This window comes from Papio anubis, chromosome 17 (genome assembly GCF_008728515.1).
Source record: "Papio anubis isolate 15944 chromosome 17, Panubis1.0, whole genome shotgun sequence".
Taxonomy (NCBI): domain Eukaryota; kingdom Metazoa; phylum Chordata; class Mammalia; order Primates; family Cercopithecidae; genus Papio; species Papio anubis.
In genome coordinates, this window is record NC_044992.1 from 16,045,822 (window position 1) to 16,058,292 (window position 12,471).

Sequence of the window (12,471 nt, forward strand, 5' to 3'; positions counted from 1 at the left end):
TGCAGACTGACTTCATACACTTAAAATAATTCACTCGTTTCATTGTTAGCTCTGTCCTCTCCACTTGCATTTCAGGCCAGAGCAGTACAGTGAGGTCCCAAGCTCTGTCCTATAAACCACAAATACAATTCTAAGGCCCCTCCACAACCATCTGAATGGGCCCTTCTTCTTGGCTAAGGACATTCCCAAGCAAATCTGAAAATCTGGTTCAGGCCATGATGGAAGAGCAGGTCCCACAGGCATCATTATAACCTCCTCCCTTTTGGAATTCAGGAAAAGCCAACCAGCATTAACATCAACACAGATCTTAAGTCTGGTAAGAAACATTTACGATCTATTTTCTCTGAAGCTTGCTACCTGAAAGCTTCATCTGCCTGATAAAACCTTAGTCTCTACAACCCCTTATCACAACCCAGACATTCCTTTCTACTGATAATAACTCTTTCTTCTTCTTTTTTTTCTTTTTTTGCTAGACAGAGTCTTGCTCTGTCACCCAGACTGGAGTGCAGTAGCGCCATCTCGGCTCACTGCAACCTCCTCCTCCCGGGTTCAAGTGATTCTCCTGCCTCAGCCTCCTGAGTAGCTGGGATTGCAGGCACGTGCCACCACACCCGGCTAATTTTCTTTTTTTTTTTTTTTGAGACAGAGTTTCGCTCTTGTTGCCCAGGCTGGAGTGCAATGTCGCAGTCTCGGCTCACCACAACTTCTGCTTCCTGGGTTCATGCGATTCTCCTGCCTCAACCTCCCTAGTAGCTGGGATTACAGGCATGCACCACCACACTCAGCTAATTTTGTATTTTTAGTAAAGATGGGGTTTCTCCATGTTGGCCAAGCTGGTCTTGAACTCCTGACCTCAGGTGATCCACCCGCCTCAGCCTCCCAAAGTGCTGGGATTACAGGCATGAGCCACGGCGCCTGGCCAACTCTTTCAACCAATTGCCAATCAGAAAAAATTTAAAATCTGTGTGTTACGTGGATACACTCCCCCCAAGCACTTTGAGTTGTCCTGCCCTTCCATATGGAACCCATGTAAGTCCTATATGTATTTGACTGATGTCTCATGTCTCCCTACAATGCATAAAACCAGGCTGTGCCCTGAGCACCTTGGGCACATGTTCTCAGGATCTCCTGAGGGCTGTGTCACAGGCCATTGATCACTCATGTTTGGCTCAGAATAAATCTCCTCAAATACTTTTTTGTCAACAGTCAAGTGGGCTCAGGTGAGCAGGGCCTGAAACAGATAACATGGACATTTATAATAAAATAAGGGGCCCGTGCCTTAAGACATACCACAGGGTAAATATAACACTGTACAGGCTCTCTCGGGTGACCCTGGACTACAGAATGTGGGTTGTGGGGAGGGAGAGACGTGGACTTTTTCCTGCAGGTCACGGCTTGGGTGCACCTAGAAACAGGCAAATACCACCCCTTCTTTTCTGGAAAGGTGGGGCCTGACAGCTTTGTGTGGGGAACCAGTTCCCTGTTAGAGTCCAGGTCTAAAATGCCTCCTCAGTAAATAAGCATGTTGTTCTCAACCTAACCCTAAAAGCCTGATATTTGTAGGAATAAAATTGATCTTTCCTACCCTGGGCAAAGTGCTCCCCTGACAAATATGCTCAGTCATGGAGTGGAGACAGATAAGTAAACAGATGCTGGGAATAGAGTGGAGACAGATTAAGTAAACAGATGCTGGGGATATGTCGTGATACAGAGCCAGGCCAGAGTCAAGCAAGGTCCTGCATTGAAAAGGTGTGAAAAAGCTATTGCGGTGATGGGAAGGGGTGTACTGTTTTGAAATGGGAAGATAAAAACAGCCACGGGGGTTCTGCACCATCGCCTTGGAACAAACAGTATCTGCCTCCACATCTGCAATGACTCAGATCTCTGCTCTGGGCATACTTGCAGTCAAATCAGGGCTGCCCAGACATCCTGTGTTTGTGAAATGCTGAGAAAAACAGATGGGGACTAACTGGCTTCCAGCAGTTGCCTACTCATCCACCCTCTTCCAAACACCCAGGCTGGGGAATGACATTTTGGGGATGAGTCCTCCTAATGCTGCTTCTCTTTGGAGAGCAATGTGTGAAAATTGACCCAAGGAGTTGTCTCACGGGGTGAGGCATGATTGGCTGTCTTTTTTCGGAGCCTCCCTGAGCTCATCTGCCCCCATTCCCTGAGATCACTGGGGCCTGCCTGGCCAAACAGAATATACCCACTAAGGGAAATAAATTTCCAGGCCACAATAACAAGCATCACCACTTTGAAAAGAAAAAACCATAACATGAAATTCTTCAGAATAAGAATTTTTAATTAGCCTAATAAACACATTAAAAGATATAAGGAAGATACTAGAACTATGAAACAAATGAACACAAAAACACCAAAAAGAACCAACAAGAAATACTAAGTTGAAAATATAACAGTTGAGGCTGGGCACGGCGGCTTGTGCCTATAATCCCAGCACTTTGGGAGGCCAAGGTGGGTGGATCACCTGAGGTCAGGAGTTCAAGACCAGCCTGACCAACATGGTGAAACCCTGTCTCCACTAAAAATACAAACATTATGCGAGCGTGGTGGCACCTGCTGTAATCCCAGCTACTCAGGAGGCTGAGGCAGGAGAATTGCTTGAATCTGGGAAGCGGAAGTTGCAGTGAGCAAAGATCGTGCCACTGCACTGCAGCCTGGGTAGGTAAAGACTCCATCTCAAAAAAAAAAAAAAAAAAGAAAGAAAATGAGCTGCGGTTTGTTTGCCCAGGCGTGTTAGCTCATGCTCTGTAATCCCACCACTTTGGGACTCCGAGACAGGTGGATCACCTGAGGTTGGAAGTTCAAGATCAGCCTGACCAACATGGAGAAACCCTGTCTCTACTAAAAATACAAATTAGCTGGGTCGCGGTGGCCCGCCTGTTATCCCAGCTACTCGGGCTGAGGCAGGAGAAATTGCTTGAACCCAAGAGGCGGAGGTTGCAGTGAGCCAAGATCGCGCCACTGCCTCCAGCCTTAACAGCAAACAAAACTCGGCTCAAAGGCCCGGTCATGGTGGCTCATGCACTGTAATCCCAGCACTTTGGGGGAGGCTGAGGCGGGCGAATCCTGAGTCGAAAGATAGAGACCATCCCTGGCTAACGGTGAAACCCGTCTCTACTAAAAGCACAAAAAAAAATTAGCCGAGAACATGGTGGTGCAGAGCCTGTAGTCCCAGCTACTCTGGAGGCTGAGGCGAGAATAAAGCCTTGAACAGGAGGGAGCTCTTTGCGAGTGAGCCGAGATCGCACCACTGCACTCCAGCCTGGGCGACAGAGCAAGACTCTGTCTCAAAAAGAAAAGAAAAGAAAAGAAAATATAACAGTTGTACTAAAGAACACAAATGATTGAATAAACAGCAGAATGGACAGAGCTGAGGAATATATTAGTGAACTGGAATAACATAAATTCCCCAAAAGGAAGAAGAAAAAATAAAAGAACAGGAAATATAAAAGAATAGCTAAGAGATATGGAGAATAAAAGTGAAATGGTAACATTCAGAAGATAAGATTCCTGGAAAGAGAAAGAGAAAAATAGAGAAGAGGAAATATTTGAAAAAATAATGAAGAAAAAATTCTCAGAATTAGGAAAAAAAGATGAAGTGTGAACACAAGATCTGTATACAGATTATTCCTCATTAAAAATAATTTTGGCCAAGCATGGCCAGGCGTGGTGGCAAATGCTTATAATTCCAGCACTTTGGGAGGCTGAGGTAGGTGGATCACGAGGTCAGGAGATGGAGACCATCCTGGCTAACACGGTGAAACCCCATCTCTACTAAAAATACAAAAAATTAGCCGGCGTGGTGGCGGGCCCCTGTAGTTCCAGCTACTCAGGAGGCTGAGGCAGGAGAATGGCGTGAACCCAGGAGGTGGAGCTTGCAGTGAGCTGAGATTGTGCCACTGCACTCCAGCCTGGGGGACAGAGCAAGAGTCCGTCTCAAAAAAAAAAAAAATTTTTTTTTGGCCAAGCGTGGTGGCTCACACCTGTAATCCCAGCACTTTGGGAGGCCCAAGGCCAGAGGATCTCTTGAGCCTAGGAGTTAGAGATCAGTCTGGGTGGGCAAAACCCTGTCTCTCAAAAAAAAAGAAAACCTAAAAAAAATTAGTCTGGTGTGGTGGCACAAACCTATAGGCAGGAGAGTCGCTTGAGCCTAGGAGATGGAGGGTGCAGTGAGACGTGATCACTCCACTGCACTTCAGCCTTGGCAACAGAGCAAGACCCTGTCTAAAAAAAAAAAAAAACAAAAAAAAAAAAACTTATAGCCAGAAACATTTGGGGGAAATTTAAGAATATCAGAGACAGAAAGAGCATTCTAAAAATTTCCAGAGAGTCAGATCACAGATAAAGGCAAAAGAGATCTATTTATTTATTTATATATTTTTGAGACAGAGTCTCACTCTGTTGCCCAGGCTGGAGTGCAGTGGTGCCATCTGGGTTCGCTGCAACCTCTGCCTCCTGAGCTCAAGCGATTCTCCTGCCTTAGCCTCCTGAGTAGCTGGGATTACAGGTGACCACCACCAGGCCCAGCTCATTTTTGTACTTTTAGTAGAGATGGGGTTTCACTATGTTGGCCAGGCTACTCTCGAACTCCTGACCTCAGGTGATCTGCCCGCCTTGGCCCCTCAAAGTGCTGGGATTACAGGCGTGAGCCACTGTGCCAGCTGAAGAGGCCTACTTATTAACATTAGATTTTTCAACACCAATACCAGGTGGAAGAAGACAATGGCATAGAATTTTCAAAGTAATGAAGAGAAATCTCTTAGAACCTAGAATTTCTTTTTGAGACAGGGTCTTGCTCTGTTGCCCAGGCTGGAGTACAGTGGTGTGATTATAGCTTACTGCAGCGGCAATGTCCCACGCTCAGGTGATCCTCCCATCTCAGCCTCTCAAGTAGCTGAGACTATGGGCACACACCACCATGCCTAGCTAGGTTTTTTTATTTTTAGTAGAGACCCGGTCTCGCTATATTGACCAGGCAGGTCTTGAAGTCCTGAGCTCAAGCAGCCATCCTGCCTTGACCTCCCAATGTGCTGGGATTATGGGCGTAAGCCACTGTACCTGGCTTTGACCTTTAAAACAAGAAACCTCCCTACTGCCCATGGGCCCCATATCTCCTTCCAGTTAGTTGCCACCTCTCTGCTTCCCTCTACAATGAAGCATCTCCAAAGGGTGATCTGCAGACATTGTCTCCACTCCCTCCACTTTTTTTTTTTTGTTTTAGATTGCCTTTTTTTTCCTACAGTCCTGAAAATCATCACATATAGATTGTCTTTTAAAAAGAAATAAAATATGCTGGGTGCGGGGGCTTATGCCTGTAATCCCAGCACTTTGGGAGGCCGAGGCAGGTGGATCATCTGAGGTCAGGAGTTCAAGACCAGCCTGGCCAACGTGGTGAAACCTCATCTCTACTAAAAATACAAAAATTAGCCGGGCGTGGTGGCAGGCGCCTGTAATCCCAGCTACTCAGGAGGCTGAGGCAGGAGAATTACTTGAACCTGAGAGGCAGAGGTTGCAGTGAGCCAAGATCGCGCCACTGCACTCCAGCCTCGGCGACAGAGTGAGACTCTGTCTCAAAAAAAAAAAAAAGAAAATGAATGAATATGACAGTTATGTTTGGCTTCCAGTTTAAAAATGGCTTCCTGCACAAATCCCGCTAGAATGATTATAAAAAAATTAAAAAGTTGCCGGGTGCAGTGGCTCATGCTGTAATCCCAGCACTTTGGGAGGCTGAGGCGGGTGGATCACCTGAGGTCAGTTCAAGACCAACCTGACCAACAATGGTGAAACTTCATCTCTACTAAAAACACAAAAAATTAGCCAGGTGTGGTTGCGGCGGGCGCCTGTAATTCTAGCTACTCGGGAGGCTGAGGCAGGAGAATCACTTGAACCCGAGAGGCGCAGGTTGCAGTGAGCCCAGATGGCACCACTGCACTTCCAGCCTGGGCAACAGAGTGAGACTCCATCTCAAAAAGATCTTATTTTCTTCGTGTGTTTTGTTGTTGTTGTTGTTGTTTTGTTTGCTTGTTTGTTTCTTTCAGAGACTGTCTCAACTTGTTACCTAGGCTGGAGTGCAGTGGAACAATCATAGTTTACTACAGCCTCAACTCCCAAACTCAAGTGATTCTCCTGCCTCAGCCTCCTGAGTAGCTGAGATTACAGGCATTAATTCCCATGCCTAGCTAACAAGGAGTTCTACCTTACAGGAACTGGTTTAACATTGTTGAACCCAGCGTTTTCCAATTTTCAATTTCAGTTTCTATTTCAGTTTTTGTGTGTGCGTTTGCGGTGAGTAGGGTGGGGGACAGAGTCTTGCTCTGTTGTCCTGGCTGGAGTACAGTGGTGCAATCTTGGCTAACTGCAGCCTCCGGCTCCCTGGTGCAAGTAATTCTCAGCCTCAGTCAGTAGCTGGGACCACAGGCCCACGCCAGGATGCCTGGCTAATTTTTGTATTTTTAGTAGAGACAGGGTTTCACTGTGTTGGCCACGCTGGTTTTGAATTCCTGACCTCGAGTCACTTTAGGAGACCCTCCTCGGCCTCCTAAAGTGCTGGGATTATAGGCGTGAACCACCGTGCCCGGCTTTGTCCCTGGTTCTTTAGCCAATGTGTCATCCCCTCAAAACATTCTTGCCCACTCTCCTTTTCCCCAAGCAGTGGCAATAAACTTTCCTTAAAGTCTGAGTCTGGCGGAAGGTGGAGGCTGCAGTGAGAGGTGATCGCACCACCGCACCACAGCCTGGATGACAGATGACAGAGAGAGACTCCGTCTAAAAAAATTTAAAAATTTTAAAAAAAATTTTAAGAAAAGACTATGGGTCTGGGAGGCAGGTCAGACACTGCCAACGGCAACTGCAGCAAGAATAAGAAACACAGTCCCTTCAAAGGAGCCAGGTGCACAGGTGCGCAGCAGGGGACTCCACTCCCGTGGAGACGTGGCAGGGATGCAAGGATAGAAATCAGATTAATGATTATCAGAGACTGGTGGCAGGCGAGGGGGGTGCAAAGGGGCACCAGGGCACTTTATTATTTTTTTTTTTTTGAGATATTTTGTCATTCTTGTCACCAAGGCTGGAGTGCAGTGGCCTGATCTCAGCTCACTGTAACCTCTGCCTCATGGGTTCTAGCGATTCTCCTGCCTCAGCCTTCCAAGTAGCTGGGTTTACAGGTGTGCACCACCACTCCCGGCTAAGTTTTTCTATTTAGTGGAGATGGGGTTTCACCATGAAGGTCAGGCTGGTCTCGAACTCCTGACCTTAGGTGATCCACTGGCCTCTGCCTCCCAAAGTACTGGGATTACAGACAGGTGTGAGCCACCGCGCACCAGGACACATTTTGGGGTGATGGAAATTCCCTATATGTTAATTATGGTGCTGCCGGGTGCGGTGGCTCACACCTGTAATCCTAGCACTTTGGAAGCCTGAGGTGGGCGGATCACGAGGTCAGGAGATTGAGACTATCCTGGCTAACAGGCTGAAACTCCTTCTCTACTAAAAATACAAAAAATTAGCCGGGTGTGGTGGCGGGCGCCTGTAGTCCCAGCTACTCAGGAGGCTGAGGCAGGAGAACGGAGTCAGCCGGGGAGGTGGAGCTTCCAGTGAGCAGAGATCGTGCCACTGCACTCCAGACTGGGCAACAGAGCAAGATTCCATTTCAAAATATATATATATATATATATGGTGCTGCTCACACCGTTTGTCAAAATTCTTTGAACTATACACTTAAAAAGAGCGTAAACTTTTAAAAATTAAATGAGTGTAAATTAACTAATGTTAAAAAGGGTGTAAATGGGCCGGGCGCCGTGGCCTCGCTTCCTGTAATCCCAGCACTTCTGGGAGGCCAGGACGGGCGACCGGCTGGGCTAAGGTCAGGAAATCGAGACCATCCTGGCTTGGCCATGGTGAAACCCCGCCTCTACCTCGCACCAAAACGCCTGGCGAGGTGGCTGGCTTGCAGTCCTGGCTACTCCGTGGCGCCGAGCAGGAGAATGGTGTAAACCTGCAGGTAGAGCTTGCAGTGAGCTGAGATCCGCCACTGCACTCCAGCCTGGCTTATAGGAGCCAGACTCCGCCTCAAAGATAAAAAATTATAAATAAATCTTGATTTTTTTAAGTAGGAAATGAGAAGGTAAAGGGAGAGAATACTGTATTGTAGTCTATAGGAATGAGACCTTCTGGGTTCAAATCCCACCGTCATCACTTGCAAACTGTGCAGTAACCTACAGCAAGTCAGTTACTTTTTCTTTTCTTTTGACTGAAATGGAGGTTACAGCAGAACCTACCTCCTGGGGTGTGGAAAGGATGAAGAAAGAAAGCGGCCGGGCGCAGTGGCTCACCCCTGTAATCCCAGCTCTTTGGGAGGCCAAGGCGGGCTGATCACGAGGTCAGGAGATCGAGACCATCCTGGCTAACACGGTGAAACCCCGTCTCTACTAAAAATACAAAACATTTGCCTGGCGTGGCTGTGGGCGCCTGTAGTCCCAGCTACTCTGGTGGCTGAGGCAGAAGAATGGCATGAACCCGGGAGGCGGAGCTTGCAGTGAGCCGAGATTGCGCCGCTGCACCCCAGCCTGGGCAACAGAGCAAGATTCCATCTCAAAAAAATAATCCTAATAAATAAAAGAGAAAGAAAAGAAAAGAAAAGAAAGAAAGAATCGGACTGCGGCGGTGGCTCACGCCTGTAATCTCAACACTTTGGGAGGCCGAGGTGGGTGGATCACCTGAGGTCAGGAGTTCGAGACTAGCCTGGCCAACAGGGTGGAATCCGGTCTCTACTAAAAATGCAAAAACTATCCAGGTGTGGTAGTGGGCACCTGTAATCCCATCTACTCGGGAGGCTGAGGCAGGAGAATCTCTTGAACCCGGAAGGTGGAGGGTGCAGTGAGCCGAGATCATGCCACTGCACTCCAGCCTGGGCAGAGCCAGACTCCATCTCTAAATAAATAAATAAATAAGCATTAGCCAGACGTGGTGGCACGCGCCTGTGGTCCCAGCTATCCAGAGGCTGAGGCAGGAGAATCGCTTGAGCCCGGGAGATGGAGGCTGCAGTGAGCCGTGATGGGGCCGCTGCACTCCAGCCTGGGCGACAGAGCAAGACCCTGCCTCGAAAGAAAGCGTCCCAAGGCGCCTGGCTCACTCCAGAGCGCGCTCCTGGGTCGGCCCCCGCCCTCCAAGCCGGAGGGAGATGCTGTGGTCCCGCCGTCCGCCTGCATCCTCAGGTTCCTTTGGAGGGAAGGGGAGTGGAGCCCACAGTCCCTGACACCCTTACAGTCCAGCTCAGTGACTTGGGGAAGGGAGTGGCGCATGAGGAGCGCGAAGCCGGAGTCCAAAGGAAGGTCCTTCCGTCCCGGCCCCCGACCCCGGATCCGCCGAAGCGACTGGGGACGCGGTTCCCAGGCCTGTCCCAGGAGGGCGTGTCCGGGAGGGGGACCGATGCCTACGTCAGACAAGAGGGCGGGAGACTCGCGGGATTCGTGGGGAGGCGTGAGGGGAAAGAGCAGGGAACGTGCGCGGGGGATATGGTCGAGGCGCAGTGGGAGGGGGCCCAGGATTCTGAGTAGTTAGTTGGGGGGACGCGCCTGAAATAGATGGAACTGAGGGGAATGACTGATCTGCAGTGGAAGGAATGGATGGAATGGAAGGAATGGATGGAGGGTGGAAGGAATGGAAGGGTGGAATGGAAGGAAGGAAGGAGGGTGGATAATGAAGGGATGGGAGGTGCGGAAGACATGGCAAGTGTGGAGTGGAAGAAGCCGGTCGCATCCTGTGCTCTGCGGAAACAGGGGAATTCCCAGAGGGGTAGGGGCTTGGGGCTGGCTCAGATTTGCCCAGGACCTGGCTGTGGCTATTCTTGGTCCTGAAAGAGACGGGAAACGTCCGGGCCTGGCTGAGCTGTGGCCTCTGGGCCCCTGGGCGGGAAGCACCTGGGGAGAGTGAAATTTCTCAAGCTGGGCTGGCTGTACTCCAGCCAGCTGGTCCTTTGGTCCCTCCTGGTCCTGTTTGAGGACCAGCTAGCATTTTTTCCCTCCGCCTCAGCCTTCTTGCTCCAGGAAGCCTGTGCTGCCTAAGCAAACTGTCTTTATTCTTTTCTTCTTTTTCTGGCTCAAACTCTGTGGACACAACCGCCCAGGGAAGCTAAGCATCTGGCTAGTTAGACATAGCTCCAGGCCCTGGCTCAAAGCCAAGCTCAGAATTGTGCAGGGGCACGCAGGTTCAGGCCCTGGCTTGTCTACACCACCCAATCCCTACCCCTGTAGCACCCCTCAAGTGTCCCACCTATTCTTTTCCTCTTTCTTTAAGGCCAGGGCAGTTTCCACCCCTCCTGTGACCCTGAAATCCTCCTCTCCCACCTCTTTGAATTTATATTCATGCACAGGCTTTTGACATCTCTGCATTTGAGTTGAATTTTTTTTTTTAACATCTAAAATGATAATTTTATTTTTAAAGCCAGTGGCAAAAATTCCCCAAAGCCAGTATGGGCACGTGGCTCAGCCTGTAATCCCAGCACTTTGGGAGGCTCAGGCGTGATGATCACCTGGAGGTCGCAAAGTTTGAGACCAATCTGACCAACATGGAGAAATCCAGTCTCTACTAAAAATACAAAATTAGCCGGAGTATGGTGGCGACAGCCCGTAATCCCAGCTACTCGGGAGGCTGAGGCGGAGGTTCCCGTGAGCTGAGATCCTGCTATTGCACTCCCAGCCTGAGCAACAAGAGTAAAACTCCTCCGCCCCAAAACAAACAAAAACAAAACAAACAAACTAAAACCGGCCGTGGGACTTACGCCTGTAATCCCAGCACTTTGGGAGGTCCAGGGTGGGTGGATCACCTGAGGGGCAGGAGTTGGGAGACCAGCCTGCCCAACATGGCTGCAAAACCCTGTCTCTACTGAAAATACATACAAAAATTAGCTGCTGCGGGTGGCGTGGAGCCTATAATCCCAGCTACTCGAGAGGCTGAGGCAGGAGAATCGCTTGAACCTGGGAGGCGGAGGTTGCAGGAGCCGGTGATCGCACCACTGCACTCTAGCTGGGCTGCATGAGCTGCAACTCCATCTCTAAAAAATGAAAATAAAAAATTAAAAAAAATAAAAATTCCCCAAATATACAAAGGATGCATCTTATGTGCCTTCCGCCTCCTTGACCTCTAGTTCCCTGTCTAGAGGAAACATCTTGCTAAGTATATTTTTGTGGATCTCTCTCTTTGCTCTTTATTAAAAATCTATCTGAAAGAAAATTCAAATAAAAGAAACATTTACAAAAAAGCTACCAAATGAAATGAAGCACAATCGGAAAATAGGGTACAAAGCCCGTTTGGGGTAGATTTTCCCTTAGGCGGACACTGGACTGAGGAGGCCTCTTTCGCTTGTTTTAATGGAGTCGTGGAATCTCTTGCACTCCATCTCCCAGGGCTGGGAGGCAAATGGCATGGGTCTCGCTCACTGTCCCTGCCTCCCCAGGTTCAAGCAGTTCTTTACTGCAGTGCACAGGCTATGGACAAACCTTCTTAGACACCAAGTTGTAGAAGGAAGGGCTTTATCTAGCTGGGAGCATCGGCCAAGCTTACTGTCTCTCAGTAAAATCCAGCTCCCTGAAAGTGCACAATTTCTTGTCCCTTTATGGGCCTAAGCAACATCAGGCAAGATTTCTTACATGAAAGGGCTGCGATTGATTGAGCAGTCTGTATAATGCGGACAGGGGTTTAATGTGGCACGGATAGAAACAGAATAGGGCAGGGAGTTTCTACAGTGTTCTTTCTATATACCGTCTGGAATCTATAACACACACCGCCAGTTTCTAAGCTATGAATTGATTTTTAATTCATTGGTTTAGGCTGTGGCAGACCCAGGCCTGGTTTTGGGCCTGGCGCCACTGTCTTTGTTTCCATTTCCTTGTTTTTCTTATAACAGGTACTGAGTATAAAACACAACATAAACAGTGTGAGAGGGTCTTTTTCTTTCCTCATTACCTCAGCTCGGAGTAGCTGGGACTACAGGTGCGCACGCTGCCCTCGCTAATTTGTGAGACTTCTTGGAAATATGAATCCAGTGAAATTGAGATTTCCGAGGGAAGTCTCTTTGCCTCCCTGCTTGATCTTACTCCCACTAAAACACAGGCATTCTTCCCTACACAGACGAATCACTTTTAAAACAGATATAATTCACATACAATTGGCATAAATATAAAGTGTAATACATTCTGTTGGTCTTAGTATAATTCACAAAAGTTACACAGCTGTCATCGCAATCAACTTTAGAATATTTTATCACCCGCAAAAGAAGCTTCATACCTAAGTTGGTACATTGGCTCACGCTTCTGTAATCCCAGCACTTTGGGAGGCTGAGGTAGATGGCTTGAGTCTAGGTCTGAGACTAGCTCATAACATGGCAAAACCTGCCTATATAAAATGCTATACATGGTAAAATCCCGTTTATACAAAAAAAAAAAAAAAGAC